The sequence below is a fragment of the Megalobrama amblycephala genome, linkage group LG4, assembly GCF_018812025.1.
Source record: "Megalobrama amblycephala isolate DHTTF-2021 linkage group LG4, ASM1881202v1, whole genome shotgun sequence".
NCBI classification, from domain to species: Eukaryota; Metazoa; Chordata; class Actinopteri; order Cypriniformes; family Xenocyprididae; genus Megalobrama; species Megalobrama amblycephala.
Genome location: NC_063047.1, coordinates 7,588,013 through 7,603,374, shown reverse-complemented (window position 1 = coordinate 7,603,374; position 15,362 = coordinate 7,588,013). Strand labels below are relative to the sequence as shown.

The 15,362-nt window shown below is 36.2% G+C and overlaps 1 protein-coding gene across 5 annotated transcripts in view; it reads left to right on the top strand.

The window, feature by feature from the left end:
• Positions 1 to 15,362, top strand: part of tenm1 (teneurin transmembrane protein 1) — a 188,229-nt gene that overhangs the window by 96,301 nt on the left and 76,566 nt on the right. The window lies entirely within an intron of this gene.

The window sequence follows — 15,362 nt, the reverse complement described above, 5'->3', positions numbered from 1 at the left end:
TTTCTGTTCTACCGTATGTATATCTGTTCTGAACACATTCCGTTTGGAATCATGGCTTTTCACAGTAAACTCGTTTCTTTACGCAAAAACAGAGAACTTACAGGAGCTAATACAATTTCAGAAATTAAAACTATTATGACCATTCATAAATTAAATGTTAATTGAATCATTTGTGCAAATTCGTTAAAATTATTATTATTATTATTAATTTATTTATTTATTTATGTATTTAGTTATATTTATACACTACCATTTTGGGATTAGTACAAATTTTTCTCTTATGATATTTCATAAAAATACAGTAAAAAAACAAAAAAAACAATAAAATTGTCAAATATTATTACAGTTAAAAATAACTTTCTATTTAAATAGATTTTAAAATGGTCACTTTTACTTAAACTGATCAATTTAATGCATCTTTGCTGGAAAAAAACAGTATTTGTTTCAAAAACAAAAAATCTTCAACTCATCAAAACTCAAAAACTCATCAACATTTGGACAGTAATGTGTATACAGTATATTTATTTATTTATTTTTAAAGAGTGTTAACAATTTGCACTGTGGGTCAACGGATGCAGCAGAACACTGCAGTCTAATATAGTGTACTGGAACTGTACGTCATTGCTTCATTACTGTACTACGTCATTTTTTTTCCCTCATGGCAATTTTATCCTCTTGATAATGAATTTAATATTTGGGTGAACTATTCCTTTAATTATGCCATAGAAATGGTTTGCTAGATGTGATTTTTGCTGTGTATGTGTGCACATGTGCATGCTCTGGAGATTTGCCATTAATGATCGTATGGTCGTCTTTCACCCCATCGTTAGTGGCACTCTGTCTAAACAGATGCAATCCGTCTGCTTTGTCTCTTGGCTTTCATTCTTATCCAGCAATCTAAATGTGTTCTCAGTTCATTTTCTGGGCAAATGAAGGAAAGCAAATGGATAAAGGGAATAAAGATAAAGAGGAACATAAAGAACGAATGAATCTGCATTATCTTCACATGCTGAACAAAAACTTTTGTCCTGTCGAGTAAAAGCATCACAGATGAGAAGAAAAGGACCCATAAAACATGGTAACTGGAAATGTGACTGTGTTGTGTGCCGGTGCTGAAGTGTAATTTAATTGGCCAGTTGGCGTATCGTAAATATTCTTTCTAAAACATCCCATTGTCTTTTAGGGTAGTGTTAGGGTTGGGTTAAGGTTAGCATCGGGCCAATGTAATTCTTCAGTTGGCACACGTATAATATGCTTCACTGATTGTTTTGTAAAATCTGCAAAAAATGCTGTTCTTAACATAGAATTTTTGTCTTGTTTCCAGTCCAAATATCTAAAAATTCTTAGATCAAGAAGCATTTTCTTGACAAGAAAAAATTATTTTCTTGTTTTTAGGAAAAATAAGTCAAAATTAAGTGAGTTTTTCCTTAAAACAAGCAAAATAATCTGCCAGTGGGGTAAGTAAAATAATCTTAATCCAAACTGAAAACAAGATTATATATCTTATTTTTGGCTTGATATAAGATTATTTTACTTACCCCACTGGCATAATTTTGACTTATTTTTCCTGAAAACAAGAAAATGCTTCTTGATTTAAGAACTTTAAGATATTTTGACTAGAAACAAGACAAAAACTCTAAGTAAGAACAGCATTTTTTGCAGTGGGGGATGAAATTTTTTTTTTCAGTTTTGTTTAAAAAAGTGTTGTCGTAATCATTACGGATTATTTATTTATTTATATAAAATTTACATTTAAAAAAATATTTTCTGTGGTAGTGCTTGTATTTAATCTGGAATATTACTTTAAAAATTGTACAAATTGTTAATTGGAGCTGAGACTAATGTACTGGTAACTGAAAGCATTATTAGCCAAAATATTTAAAAAACACAAAGGGTGAGATGTGTGTAATTTTATGGATGACAGACTTTTAGAAATTTAATGTTAAGTTATATCATAAGAGCTTTCTGTTGAATTTGTTCAGGCATGAGTATATAATTATCATTAGGGAAAGAATAAGGGACAGTATTGAGTTTCCAGTTTAGATTAAGGTCAGATGTTTTAATAGAGTGTTTATCCTAAGAGAAGGGTTTTAATTGGTCTGTGTGTATATTTAATTGAATGAATTTAATGAGGCTGTATCATCTGGCCTCACCACAATTTTTACTTTAACAAGCACACATTAGGTACCAGACTTGCACACGCTATGAAGACATTAAGTGAGGTGTGAATGTGTGTGTGTGTGTTTTTGTTATGTCCTAATTGAGTCAAGGACCCTGCAGGGACAGAGAGAGACAATCAATAATTGTTGATGAAAATGTATCAAAGGCACTGAGTGAATCTCTCTCTCTCTCTCTCTCTCTCTCTCTCTCTCTCTGTGTGTGTGTTAAAGAAAGAGGGTTTAAAGAGGGTTTTAAAGTTTTTTTTTTTTTTTTTTTAAGTCATGATGCATCATAATAAGAGTGCAGTGTGGCGAACGTTTTATTACGTACGTGAGTTTTTGGAGGTGTGTCAAAGGTAGGTTTTTGTGGGTTTGTGTTGCTCACTTCAGAGGGATAAATGGGAGGTGTTTTTTGTGTGAGTGCAATGACCCAGATAGCTTATAGTATCCAGGGGACTAAGTAAGATGGTTTCAGTGAGACGAACCTCCATCAATCCAAACTAAAAATGTCAGCACAAAAGCTAAAATGTCCAGCCACATCAGCCAGGTTTTAATTATTTTGATTTATGGTGCTATAATGGCTTCAAACTCCATCAGAAGATAGCAGAAATCAAAGATAATGTTAAAGAAAACTAAATTACCTATTATACTTTTTAAAATACATTTTACAAATACATTTGTTTGTTTGTTTTTAGTTTTGAACTATAAGAGAGCATTGTACATCATACTGTGACAGGACAGACTGAAATGAACAGATCTTATTGTAATGATTTTTTGGCCTAATATACACACTGAATAGGCATTTCTGGGTAACGGTGAGCAGTTATATGTTAATGAATTTGAGTTTCTGCCATCACATTCAAGCATTTCAGGATGAGCTGTTTTTATGAGGATGAGCTGAATTGCAATATGATATTTTTGGACTGGGTCAGAAGTTTTGAGTTTAGAAAGTTTCTTTATTATTTTATTATAGTACACTGAACTCTTATTTCAAAAGATGAAGGAAAATTTGATCTCTCAAGATATGATTCCTTTAACTTACTCCACCAAATAAACAATGGAGAAAATAAAGTGAGCTCTTTTCACTGGTTGTAGTAAATATCTTTGTTGGGCTGTGATTGGCTAGAAGAATACATAGGGTTCGTGGCATTAAAAACTTTGAAAACCACCTGGCTTATGTCACTATAAACTGGACAACTTCATTTATTCCAGAATTTCTTTTTATTGAATGTGGATTTACTGAATCTGATAGTGAAAAAAATCCACTGGTAAATGATGGAGCGGTGTAGGACATGGCAGTACAGAAAGAGGTGAGGCAGCATTGTGAGGGCGTGGTAAGCTGAGACTGGGTGGAGAAGGCGGGAACACATTCAACATTAAAAGCGCAAAAGGCCATGGAGCAGGAAGAAGTAGACATATGGGTATGAAAGTGGGTGTAGTTTTCTCTCCGGTGAATCTGGCATCCGCTGCTGTATTATTAATTTTCACTTTATACACACATGCTGTTCGTGATGTTTCCTACTACCTAACACATGCATAATAGAGCAGACCTATATGAGATCTATATATGCATATGCATATACACATACACATTTTTACTAGGGTTGTCATTCTCTGTTGAATGATTCAGTTGCTGATCATTGCTTTTATCTTTCACGATAATGTCTTTTAATCACGTAGTTTTTACACACACATACACTCAATGATTTTTGCAATTTTTCTAATTTGAAATTGTGAAAAGGACTTCATATCTTCAAAAGCAGTTGAAAATGGATGCATGTTGATGGATCATAATGTGTCTTTTTATGATCAAAACACTAGATCAATGAAAAAACCCCACAAGAATCCAGAAGACCCCACTCAGTAGAGTGGCTTTCTGCCATTTCCCCTAAAAGGGATGAAATCAAACAGTTGCTTTTTTATGTATCTCTGTGTGTTTGCATGTTTGTTTCCAGAGGATAAAGACACACCCTAAGGCTAAGCAATAGGGGGTTTTGGCTGCTGGATAGGAAGGCATGTTGTTCAGAGAACACATATATACTTGAATTTGTATATTTGGTTGTCTTTGTGAGTGAAATGCCAGTGGTCACAGAGATCTATTCAAATAAACTGTAGCTTATAAAGCTAGTACTTAAGACAAAAACAGGCTGAAAGGTGAAGTTGTTTTAAGGTCCTTTGGTTACAGCTCATTCATAGTGATAGGATGACTTTATTAAAGGGATAGTTCACCCAAAAATGAAAATTTGATGTTTATCTGCTTACCCCCAGCGCATCCAAGATGTAGGTGACTTTGTTTCTTCAGTAGAACACAAATGATGATTTTTAACTCCAACCGTTGCCGTCTGTCAGTCAAATAATGCGAGTGGATGGGAACTTCTACTATAAGAGTAAATAAAACTTGCATAGACAAGTCCAAATTAAACCCTGCGGCTCGTGACGACACACTGATGTCCTAAGACACGAAACGATCGGTTTGTGCGAGAAACCGAACAGTATTTATATAATTTTTTAACTCTAATACACCACTATGTCCAACCGTGCTCAGCACTCGTTAGTAAGGTCTGATCATCACTAAGCGAATGCTGAAGAAACAAAGTCACCTACATCTTGGATGCGATGGGGGTAAGCAGATAAACATCAAATTTTCATTTTTGGGTGAACTATCCCTTTAACATGTTTGTCTGCCCCATGAGAGGGGTTTTATCAGATAAAGCTTTATCCTAGCTTCACATCCACTGCTTTTTTCTGCTTTGGAATGTTTCTGCCATTTAAATGTTGCAGTGTTGAATTTAATCTTTAGCAAATTTTTAAATATCCATTTTCAAACTGTACATTATAATGTTGTGGTGTCTAAATACATTTGGAGCATGATTGATTTTAGTTTTCAGTGTTTTTTAATTATCTAATTAAATTACCTGAGAATTTTACACTTGGCCTTACATAAAAGGTTATCAGACATAATGTGAAAATAATTATCAGCTTCCTTTCTTTTTCTTTACCCTTTTAATGCTTTTCATCTGTCATGTATGTTTACGTAAACCTCTCTGAACTTTGAAAGGAATTAGACCAAGAACAAATGTATTGACACAGGCTGCTAGCTTTTATTTAAATATCAATTTTGTCTTGTTGCGCTTCTCCATTTTTTATTTATTTATTTTTTTTTTTTCTCAGAAGAACTAAAAAAAAATTGACACATGAGATGATTGTTGACATAGGAGTTTAGAGCTATAATAAAATAATGAATAAAATTATTGAATTGCATAGCTCAGAACGTTTAGTCTGGATGAATTAGATGAGAAATGCTTTTCGTTGCAGACTGAAATCTTGGCAAATCTGAAGCCCAAGCTTGATGTTGTTGAGATCTCTAGAGGAGACAAGTATGAGATTACGAGGGTACTTTTTACTTTCTCAGAAGAAAGATCTCTCTTTCATTTTACTTTCCATTTAATATAATTGTTGTCTAGGAGAAACAATTGAGATTTACATTTATTCATTTAGCAGACGCTTTTATCCAAAGCGATTTGCAAACGAGAAATACTTAAACAAAAGCAATTCACAAAAGTGCCACAATAAAAAGTTCCAAAATTGCTTGGAAAAGTACAAAGTACAAGTTATTGCAGAGATATATATATACTGTAGGTGAGAGGATAGAGAATGGAGAGATTTTTTTCCATTAACAGTTGTGAGGTGTCTTTACTTGTTTTTGAAGGTAGACAGGGATTCACCTTTTCTGATGCAGTCAGATGGAGAAGATCATTCCACCATCGAGGGACAATGAATGTGAAGGTTTGAGAGAGTTATTTTGCACCTTTGTGCTGGTACCATGGCTCTCACTGATCGACTGCAGATTTCTGGGGGGAACATTGATTTACAGTAGTGAGTGGAGGTAAGAGGGTACAGATCCAGTGAGTATTCTGTATGCAAGCATCAGTGCCTTGAACTTGATGCGGGCAGCAACTGACAGCTAGTGGAGTGAGACAAAGAGAGACATAACATGCACTCTCTTGGGTTCGTTAAAAACCACTGCTGCATTCTGGATCATTTGCAGAGGTTTGATTGTGGCTGAAAAGCGCATTACACAGTAGTTTAGTCGAGTGAGCTTTGGCAAGGAGGTGTGCTGCATGCTTGAATAGGAAGAGTCAAATTTTTCAGAGATTTCATTTGTAATTTTAATTTTTTTTAAAGTGAGTTTTACTTTAGGGTGAAGTGTGTAAATTCTGCATAACTAAACAAAATAGAAAAAAATAATAATAATTTATCAGTAATTTATAGATTCTGTGCATCAAGCTAAAAAATTACATAATCCTTTGATGCAACTTTTGACAAGCATCTCATCACCATTTCACATATTTTTCTCCTTTTATCTGCCAGTTTCTGCACGTTGTGTGTAGAAATAAATGTTTCTATGCATTCACAGATAAATTCCACTTCATTTGCATTCGTCAGCACGCAGTCAGCTTTTATCAGCAGCAGTCACTTGTCATTTAGCAGGCTCCTTTGAACCAGGGTGATGTACAGTGCTCTGAGTGCACTAACAGTCCTGCTGAAAAATACCACAGTTTAGGATCTCCCCTGTGATTTGGTAACCCACCCTGGGTTTAGATGGGGTGATGTGCTTCTGACTAAGATAATAAACAAAAAGCTTTTACCATTCCTGAAACCAGCAACAATGTATTGATACCGGGTGTGCCTCATACGTCCTGAAAAGTGAAGCTGCGGGCTCTTTGATCGTCCCCTGGTGGCTGGATGCAGTACAGGTCATAAACCTCGCCCTCTCCATTCAAAAGAACGAGACTTGAGTCAAAACATAAAAAGAAATTATGCTTCAAATTTAAATTTTCCAAAAGATGGTTTTGGTCATTTCAGGTAGTTGTTATCACGCTAATATATTCAATTGTTCGTTTTTTGTGATAAGTTTGATTTTAGCTAGCAATTTGATACTATAGAAACGGGACGTGTCATCATGATTGATGGTTGATTGACAGCTTCTCTGAGGACTGTCGGAGCTTTGAGGGGAGATAGTAGATATATTTCACACCGACAAAATGAGTTGTTCATCAGTAAACTGTACTAACCGACCTACAGGATCTGACGGATCACTGAACTTTTCTTGGTAACGTTAAATGATGGCTTCATTGATGGAATTATTATATAGTCTATTTAAAAAACATCAATGATGACATAGTTGTCTGGGTGGAAGTTTGATACCGCAACTCCGCCTCTGGGCTCCACTGATGATTTCTTTTGCGCATGCCCAGGCTCCAAACTGACGTTTTTGCGTAACGTGTCAGCGCCCATCGTCGTACGTTTTACATTCAGTTCATTACAATGGAAGGAAGCGGCGTCGCGTCATCCATCTTTTTTTACAGTCTATGATTGATACTAGGGATGCTCATAATTAACTGGTTAACTGTTAACTGACAGTAAAAATTTTGACCTAATAATCAGTTATGGTTTAAAAAGTACAGTAATTTAATAATTTTCAAGATATTTTTTAAAATGTTTGCTGCATGTTTAAAAAATATGCTACACATATAAAATTGCATTTTTGAGAGAGAGGAAATAACAGATAAATCACGTATAAGTTGCATTTTATTATTACGTTCAGAAATAATGTAAAATGCTGATAGATAAAAGCGAAATAAAGCGAAATGTTTACAAACATTATAAACACTATAAACATAGCTATAGGCTAATTTAGTTCCCCTCACTCCACAACAAATCCTTTAAATTTAACTGTATTCAGAACAGAACAAATGTAATGAATCTGGGTTTAAATATTATTTTAATATTAATATTGAGTTTTAATACTGAGTGAGTTTTAGATGGTTCCTACCTCTTAATAAATGGGGCACCACCAGGAATTTCACCATGACAGTAAAGAACATACTGTTGAATAAATAAGAATATATATTGGAGGGAGTTTGTCATCTAACCAATCTGAAGGATTTGTGAGATGTTACAAGTGTAATAAAAGGATTTTATTAACAAAAGGATAAACAAGAGTTACTAACAACTACTAAATTGCTATCATGAATGAAGTGCATAAGATTGATAAATACAAGTGAGTTGCATGTTACTATTGCAGTTACATGTTATCTTATGGAAAGATGAACTGTTTCTCCAAGCCTCATAAGGTAAACCTTATATAGACGTCAATCAATCTGGTTTCAAGAGTGGCCACTCGACCGAGACTGCACTACTGTCGGTCACTAAATCCTTGCAGATTGCAAAGGCTGATTCTAAATCATCAGTTCTCATTCTGCTCAATCTATCTGCTGCCTTTGACACGGTGAATCATCAGATCCTTCTGTCCACCCTCTCATCACTGGGCATCACAGGTACTTCACTTCACTGGTTTGAATCCTATGTCACAGGAAGGTCTTTCAGGGTTGCCTGGAGAGTGGAGGTATCCAAAGCTCATCAACTGACCACGGGGGTTCCTCAGGGTTCAGTTCTTGTACATTTACACTACATCACTTGGTCCCATCATACAGGCACATGGTTTCTCCTACCATTGCTATGCTGATGACACGCAACTCTTCCTTTCGTTACCTATCCTTTCACTTTCTTTAATCCCTCTCTATTGTAGCTTATGATACTCTGAGCAATGTCTGAAACTTGTATTGTGAGCACTTCTTGTGTCTATTTGCCCTCTTCATGACGACTCGCTTGTTGTATTCCTCACTTGTAAGTCGCTTTGGATAAAAGCGTCTGCCAAATGAATAAACTTATTTGTTATTAATTGACATCAACTATACAAAATGTAATGCAAAATAGAAAATCATATACTGAATATATACACTAATGCCAAGGTCTCTGGAAAGAGGTTTGGTAAAGTGATATTTACGTTCCAACGTAGAGTTGAACTTATAGCAACAACCTGTTCAGCAGCTTAGGGCACTTCTTTGTCTTGAAGAGAAACGTTTAATCTTTCCTGAGAAGGAGGAATTTGCAAATTGGCATCTTTCCAATCCAGCGTTTGATTGGATGATGTTTTCAGAGATACAATGTTCTCTCACCATTCCTGATTTTTAACACGCACTCACAGCATTTGGTGTTGCCTTGCGGCTGTCAGTGCAGAAACAAAAGCTGCTGCTTTCCCTGTGTTTTTCCGTTGTCTCTGGTCACATTCATAAGTAAATTGGGCAAGCTTATTTTATTCATTAGATCGAAAGATCTGAAAAAACAAAAACAAAAAAAACATACATTTACCCGCCCACAGACCTTTCTCTCGAAGAAATCAGTGGTTAAAAGTGGACAAAAGAGATGAATTAAAATACCAGGTGTAAACGGGTATGTGTCTGCCTCCTCTACTTGTGATCTGATCAACCAAAACGCATCTTGAAATACCAGGTGTAAACAGGGCCATAAAGACCAAAGAACATAGGGTAAAGTCAGTCACCTCTGATAACAGATTACTCTAAATTGTAGTGTTGTCATGCATTTTCTGTAAAGCTGCTTTGAAACAATATGTATAAAAAGTGCTATACAAATAAATGTGAATTGAATTAATGTTAAATTTTACCCATGCATTTATGTATACTTTGTACTGCTATGTACAAACAGCACTGATTAAGCATATACAGTTCTGTAAATATATATGAAGAAGATTTGCTCCCTTTTGTTAATTTTTTGTGTTAGAATTTTCTGTGAAGATCTGTCCTTTCTTTGTGGCTTCAAGAAACATGGCAAACTTTGTTTTTCCTGTTGTTTCTAAGTAATTTATGATCGTTTACACCTTGATAAGAACAACGCAGTTCCTGCATGAGGGTCAGTGTATGTTAATGTTAACCTTCCTGTTCTCCACAAGAAGTGTTTTTTATCAGAAGGCAAAATGCATCTGTTTGTTGTCCAGCCTGATCACTTTGAAATGAAACTTCCCCATGGTGTGGAAAGGGGTTGAGGAGCGCGTAACAAAAATGAATCGAAACTCAGCATATACACTTGTCACACGGTTTTTCTTTCGTTTTGTTAATCTGTTAATTAAGTGAAATATATTTTGTGTATAGGCCTATTTAAAGGGGTCATGAACTGCGTTGTTTTATTGTTTTATAATGTTTCCTGGGGTGCAATTATAATGTTAGTATGCTTTTTACATTCAAAATTGTCATAATTTATAAATAAAAGGCATTTTTCCTACCCTGATTTTAGTCCTCTGGTTTGATGTAACTAAGAGATTCGTTGAATAGAATGGGAGTTTCGTGCATCAGTCGCGTTGTTTGATTGACAGCTTAAGCGCGCGCTGCTCCAACGATTGCAAAGGGAGCTGTCTTTGATCGCTTTCTTTATATAATTTAGTCACCATTAAAGGTTCTCTAAGCGATCCTGGGTGGAGTAACTTCCTGTTGACGTTCTTAGTGTTGTCAAACAAAACAGAGGCTAGCTAGACCCTCCCTCCTCCTCCTCCTCCTCCTCCCCTCCCATCCGTGCTTCCTGAAACAGTCATGAACGCGCAATTAAAATCATTCTTGTCGGTTATTTGCTGGAGCATGTTTATTATGATTCGTGGTCCAGGCTGCACTAGTTTGTTTTTGTTGCCGTTTTTTGAGCTTGTGGCGACTACAGAGACCGCGTTTTTTTTACAGTGTGTTCAGGGGACAGGCAGCTAGCGGATAGGGAGTTGATGTTTGCTGTATGTGACAAAAAATGTTTTGGCCTAAAAACGCGTGACATCGCTTAGATTTAACAGATTATTTTCATCCTACTAAGAGAAACAACGCAAGTTTACGTTTAGTCACGGGTTTGATTTACTGACACACAGACAAAGAACATCTGACTGTACATGAATGATTACATATCAGGCATTAGAATTAACACAGTTACTTACATGTTGCATTATTGTCGAGTCCAGGCACTGCACAATATTTTGTAATCCTCAACGGCATGTTTATTGCTTGGTAGTGCGATCCGGTTTAGCACCATGTAGGCCTATGTTACTTAGGCTACCTATTCTATTGCATGTTATGCGTGAATCGGTGGGCGGGGCTAAACAGGCAGTGATGAAGTAGGCATTGATCTTCTTCTGCAGAGGCGGTGCTTGCTGCCCTTTTATGTATATGTGTATGTATATATATATATATATATATATATATATATTTTATTTGTGTGTGTGTTAAGTAAAAATTATATCTGTAGTGATTTTGGATTAGCCTCATATGAGGGCACCACAAATGTAGTGATTTTTGATCTTAAATATTAATATTAATATTGAGTCAGATGATTCCTTCCAATATTTCTGGGCACCAGTCAGGATTCTCACTTTGACAATAAAGAACAATCATGAAAGATTGTTAACTGAATTAGAATTTTATAAATTGGAGGAAGTTTATCATCTGACCAATCTGAAGGATTTAGTGAGATTCGGGCGAGCTTGTAGAGCCTCTGATTATCAACACAAGAATGACACAGTTTGCAAGAAAATGAATTTATTCACAAAAAGATATACAAGAGTAAAATATTACACTCACTAAATACTACGAAGGACAATGACTAAACTACTAAGAAAATTGAATCAATAATCAAACAGAAACTACAAACTACAACACAAATGGATGTTAACAAAACTGAATGCCAAGTAGATGAGCAACGGATTGGACGAAGCAATGAATGGTTAATTAGCAGTCTGTGAGGGAGTCAATTGTGGTCTTTCTGGATGCTTGTATTAAAAATAGTTAATAAGCATTTACTACGAATACAGATAACGTGTCTAATGTATCTATTTGTGTACGCTTGACCCTAGACAAATAGTCTCTACACAAATAGCAATCTCATTTTGCAACAACCTAATGCCAAGGCCTTTGGAAAAGGTTTGTTTAGCTTATATTTACATTTCACTTGGTCGGGTGATCAGTCCGGGAATGGGAAACATCCACTGGTATCCTTCCGTGTGCAATGGGAGACTGGATTGCTTTCCAACAGCTGCAGAGCTGCACTGAGTGCTGGAGGTCTTTGTGTAATCCAGAGAACTGTAGGTCAGATGGTGGTCGGTCCGTAGGATGTTCTGTAGGTTGGAGGTACATGAGTCATGCAGATTGGGAGTCAAAGTCCTCTGCAGAAGCACTGGGCTGCTTGAAGATCTGTGCGGTGAAAGGTTTACTCGCAAGAGTCTCACCTTGGTCGTACTGTTGTTCTTTCCTTGTCAGGTCAGAAACTCAGAACGAGGGTTTGTTCAATTGAGGAAGCTTTTATTCCTTCCTGTTGGGGAGGGGATTACAAATCCCCACCTTTCCTGATGTGGTGATGTGATTGGGTCACAGCATTCCAGGTGTCCGTCCCTTAACACACCCACCTTTCATCCTGTGAAACTTGTTGTATTGTTCCAAAATACACAGTTAAATAAAACAATGTCTTTAGGACCTTGGAAATGCTTTATTTCTTTCTCAAAGTCCTTGTAGCAGTGTTCTGAAGTCGTAGAGTCCAGACTTGATGTGAATTGGTTGAGGTATCACACTTCTGTCTCAGTGGGTGCAGTTGCATTGGCTTTTATTCCAGGTGTGGTTTCCACTGTGTGTGCACAGTTTCCTGGATAAGTAAAAGGATATATAGGACATGTTCCTTACAGTATTCCTGTCCATTTGTTGGTGGTTTCAAGCCAATATGTTTAGAAATTGTCTTTCTTTTTGAGCATTTCTTTGTTCTTGTTGTGCTCTAGCCAGAGCCGGTTTGGCAGCCCTAGGAGTCCATGGTCGTTCACACCTTGAACTCAGGCATAGAGGGCTGAGGTGAACAAAGGCAAATCGTGATGAGATTAGCCTATCATCAGTGGGCCATTGATGTCATCTTTCCTGTCTTCCACCTTTGGCAGTTCTGATTACAATAGTCGTTTAGTTGCCGTTGAGGGTCCTATCAGACTCTTTTTTATTAGTGGGACAAAAGAATGTCTGTTGTGAAGCTCTGGTGCCATCACATCAGCTGTTCACTACATATATATAATTTTATACAGTTTTTCTCCGATCACAGAAGCACTGCAGGTGTGTGATGTGATGTTGTGTGAATCCTCTTATTCTGTTGTTTATGCAGCTATTTGCGCATGTAAAACTAAACCCCTGGAAAATGTATTTGTTTTTTTTTAATGGGCCACTAACCCTTATCCATTCTAATTTAGTTTCATTATAATTTATCATAATCTTGTAGGTTAACGGTTAATGATCAGTTAACAAGCGTCAGTTGTTGGAATCATCCCCATACCAGTCACTTAAAAAGGCAAAAGTTGAAAAGTATTTGAAATGTAAAGTTGAAGTATTATCCTTTCTATCCTTAGTGTCATAGGGAGATATTCAGCCTCACATAGTATAGTACAGATATTCTTTATTTCTCTATACATATGCTCTCCGTTACAGTGAAACCACAAAATAAGATGCGCCACAGTTGCTTATATGCTATACATAAATTAATTCACAGATGTCAATTTAATTCATTTTTAAAAAGTTGTCAGACAAAAAAGGTTCAATCTTGTGACATCTCACACTTAAAACAGATGTTTTCTTCTGAGCCAGATCAGCTCATTATCAGGTAGGGGGCTCAGCCCCTCCTAAAACTGAAATCCTAGAATGGGCTTACACAGGAAAGGGTTTTGTGGTTTACCCATTTGCCCTCTTCCCAGCATGCACTGGGGCATACATAATTAATAAAATTGCATTTGTTTGCTAGTTTTATTTACATTGTTGTTATTGATTGTGTTTGGATTATGTTTGGTAACTTGTTGTTTTGTGACATCTGGAGTTGAGTTTCAGTTCCTCTACTCAAAATGATGATTTAGTTGAGTGTTACCCTTCCAGAGTTTCAAGTGTTGGCTTTTTAAGGTATTTCATGAGTGCCTTTGTCTTGTAAGTCTTAATGCGATGTTGTCAATAGTTGTCAAAAAGATCACAAGTACTCCAGGCATATTACACTACATATTACTACAAAAAACAATGAAGCCCCTATTATTGAACAATTGAACAACAATTTGCTCATGACTCTTTAAATTGTTAATTGTAATTGTTACAATGATGGCAGATGACAGATGATATTGTAAGTTCAGTCAAGACATTTCCTTAAAATAATTGATTCATTTAAAAAAAAAAAAAAATTAAAAAAAATGTGTATATATATATATATATATATATATATATATATATATATATATATATATATATATATATGTGTGTGTGTGTGTTCATATGTTTCAATGGTTAGTGAAGTTTTTTTTTTTTTTTACATAGGACAAGGAAGAGGGCTAAAATCTGATTGTTTGACATCAGGGAAAATTTGACTGACAGCTTTTCCAGTAATTAAAATCTGTTCTTTTTGTGTGTGCATGTGTTTTTGCGTTTTTCATAAACATAAAGAAAATTACACATTTATGCTGGCAATCATCTCAGTCCTTTAAGATAGGAAGAGTTTTTTTTTTTTTTTTTTTTTTTTTTTTTAATATATATATAAGGAAGAGGTGTCTATGTTCTCTCCTCACTAAAAGCGAGGGTTTATCTTTTCCTCTTGAAGAGAAAGGCCTAATCTCTCCTTAAAACATTTGTATTCTGTCTTCGTTTTAAAGTCATGGGGTTATCTCAGTTGGGCAAAGTGGGGAGGTCAGGCAATGGTGGCGTCCTCTGGAAATAGGACCCCGCCGAACATTCATGCGAAGCATTTTTACATCATCTCAACAAACGACGATCAATTCACACAAACTCTCCTCTCCTGTCATTGGTTGTAAGCCCCTCCCTCAGAAGCTGTCCGCCCAGCCTCATAACTGCTCTATTAATTTAACCTGAACCGCCCGTCTACAGCATTCCTCATCTAAACAACATTTCCATCATCTCAGAACAGCAGCTGGATGTGAAAACGTCCGCCTCCTGTCCGTTGCATCCCTTAATTCAATATCTTCCAGACCATTCTCTCTAGATGTCCTGAGGGGGATCAGGTTTTTGCCCGGATGCGGAGCTTGTGCCTTTTTCAACATTGACTCGACGCCACAATGGCCAGCCCACAAAAGCTTATTGTTCTCATTGACCGATAGCCAGGACACACAATAAACGAATCCATTTCTTTTAGCCCAGCTTCCTAGCCGAGGATATTAACAAACTGTGGTGTGACATTAAACTCAGAGAGCTTAACCATTTCTCAGTCTCAGGGTAGTCTGCTATTCAGCATCAAGGTTAAAGCTAGCTTTGATGTATGTGGGACTTTTGTCTAGTGAACAGCTCTCAGTCCTTCCCTGTG